The sequence below is a fragment of the Arachis ipaensis genome, chromosome B01 (assembly GCF_000816755.2).
Source record: "Arachis ipaensis cultivar K30076 chromosome B01, Araip1.1, whole genome shotgun sequence".
NCBI classification, from domain to species: domain Eukaryota; kingdom Viridiplantae; phylum Streptophyta; class Magnoliopsida; order Fabales; family Fabaceae; genus Arachis; species Arachis ipaensis.
In genome coordinates this window covers 64,714,221-64,716,920 of record NC_029785.2, presented here as the reverse complement: position 1 = coordinate 64,716,920, position 2,700 = coordinate 64,714,221, and positions in this window count along the sequence as shown.

The window sequence follows — 2,700 nt, the reverse complement described above, 5'->3', positions numbered from 1 at the left end:
TCTTGTAAGTGAACTACGGCTTACAGGAATAATATAAACACAACACAACAACTTTCTATAGGTGAACTTCGGCCTATAGAAATGGCACCTCTGTAAGTGAACTTCGGCTTACAGAAATGACAACTCTCTGTAGGTGAACTTCGGCCTACAGGAGCAATACCCTGATATACACAATTGATATTCACTGCAGGTGAACTTTGGCCTACAGGAATAATAACTCACTGTAGGTGAACTTGGGCCTACAGAACCTCTAGGGCCAATGGAAAAGCAGCAGATGAACATACAACAGAACATCATGCCACAAGGCTTAACTCTTTATTCTTATACTATTCTCCTCTATTCTTTTTGTTATATTACTCTTTTCTCATTGTCTCTTTACTCTGCTCTGATTACTCTATTCTCTGTATCTCTCTACTTTGCTCTATAATTAAATATTATTATTTAATATTATATTATTTTTTTATTATTTTATCATTAAATTTTCGAAAATTAACTTACTTTTACTTTTAACTTTTAAAATTCACTTTTTACTACCCGTAACTTTTAATATTTCTACTTTTACCACCCTAACTTTCAGAAATTACAAAATAAACCCCCAAACCCCAAAATATTTCCTTCCTTGCCCTTTTATGGATCAAAAAGGTGTTCTTCATTGTTCTTCATCACACTCAAAGTGTTCTTCATGTTCTTCATAAATTCTTCAGATTCTTTCTCTGTTTTTAACCGTTTTTCAGTCTTTTCAGCAACCGATTTTTATTATAATTCATAATAAATTAGCAGCCACTAAAACCCCATCTTTTCTAAATGATTTTAACACAAATTGAACCCCAATTTAAGCTTAAGGTTTCGTTTTTCCAGCTGCCCCAAGAACATGAACTTTAAAGCTTGAATTTCATCAAATTTCATCAAAATTTCACCAAATTTTCACCAAGAATCAATCATATAAGCAACCAATTTTTAGCACAGCCAATTTATACAACATTCACACAACTCAAACACAAATAATCAAGATTAATTTCGTGACACCCTACCTGGTTTTGCTGCTCCTAATTCGGTTAGACTTTCAGGTGGTCCTTAAGCACTTTTTCCTCCTAAAACACATCAAGAACAACTTTAAATCCACAAACTCTCAACTGACCAAATCTCCCTCAGCACGTTAGGAAGAGATATCTCACCTTAGACTTTCTGAAAATTAATGGTTCTTGGCCCTCAAGTCAAGTTAAGCATGATTCCTAAGGAAGAACATCAAGAAAACACATGTTTTGCATGGTTTTCCTTGAAAACCGAATTGAAGAGGGAGGGAGACAGCCATCTCAACTTATTTCCAGCCTTGATAAGTCACATGGTTATGTAGAGGAAGAAGAGAGGAACATTTTGGTGAAATCGGAGTTTTGATTTGAGTTTTGGTTCAGAAGAAATCAAGATTTGAAGATTAAGTATTCATGAAGTTTTCTCTCTTTTCTCTCCTTTCAATTTCGGCCAAAATGATGAAATGAGACAGCCTTGGAGGTCTTGGGGGTGTAAGGTGAGTTTTGATTGGTTGGCTTGAAGGTGGATTAAAATAATATTAAAATATCTCTGGTGTACAACTACTAAAACTAGGTGTATCGGAACACTCGTAAAAACATCTCTAAAAATTATTTTCTGAGCTACTAGCATAAATGACACTAGTAAAATATTTATTATGAGAATAGAACATGTATGATGAGGCCTTAGCATTGCTAAAGTCATCAGAGAGTGCTGGTGCTAAGCTGCACCAGTAAATTGTGAACCCGGTTTAACCGGTTTTCTATTTTTAACTAAAACTGATCAGGTAACCTTATAATATCATTCAAGAGGCTTCTAATACTCATATAATGATGGTATTATCCTATTATCTCTCTTTTCTCATGAATCGAGTCAGGTTTGTCAAACTGAGACTATTTATGAAAAACCGAATCAAAACTCCTAACCGATACGGTTCAAAAACTAGGTTCTTCGTGATTGCGTTATCGAGCTTGCCTTGGGAAAGGTTCTAGATTAAGGATGACGTAATGATAATGAGGATTGAGATACTTGTTGATATAGAAGAGGTGTTCCCTTTAGTGATCTTCTGGCGAAATCCGTGCCTTCGGAAAAGATCTCGCATACTCGAAAATCAGGGTTGTTACATTCTACCCTCCTAAAAGAAAATTTTGCCCTCAAAAATTCAGCCGCATGCAAGAATCAATCTTCAAGCAGTCTATTTCCTTCAAGCCATCCTGACGAAGATATCAGTTCGTTCCTTACAGCATCTAAATATCACATAGCCATGGCCATGGAGATCATAACAGCTATAAGAATAGTTGTGCCTCACACGAATTTGTCGTTCGAAACTCGATTAAACCATGCCTATTCACAGTCATTGAGGTCTTATCTGCACCAAACAATCAACATTAAGGTGATCAGTCTTAATATCTCAAGTTAGGCACGAACATTCCCAAAATGAGCACTCATAGACATTCATGCCAAATGTATCTAGAAGATACCCTAACAGCATGAGACACACAAGCAGAGTATGCAATAAAGCATAATCAGTCCACTCCCCAGGCTCTACTGGGAATGAACTGCTCTGATACCAAATTGTAACGACCCAATTTTTAGTACGTCATGATCATACTAGAAACTGAGCGCTACCAACTTGTCTACCTATTTATTATCTATTATTTATTATATGAGCCT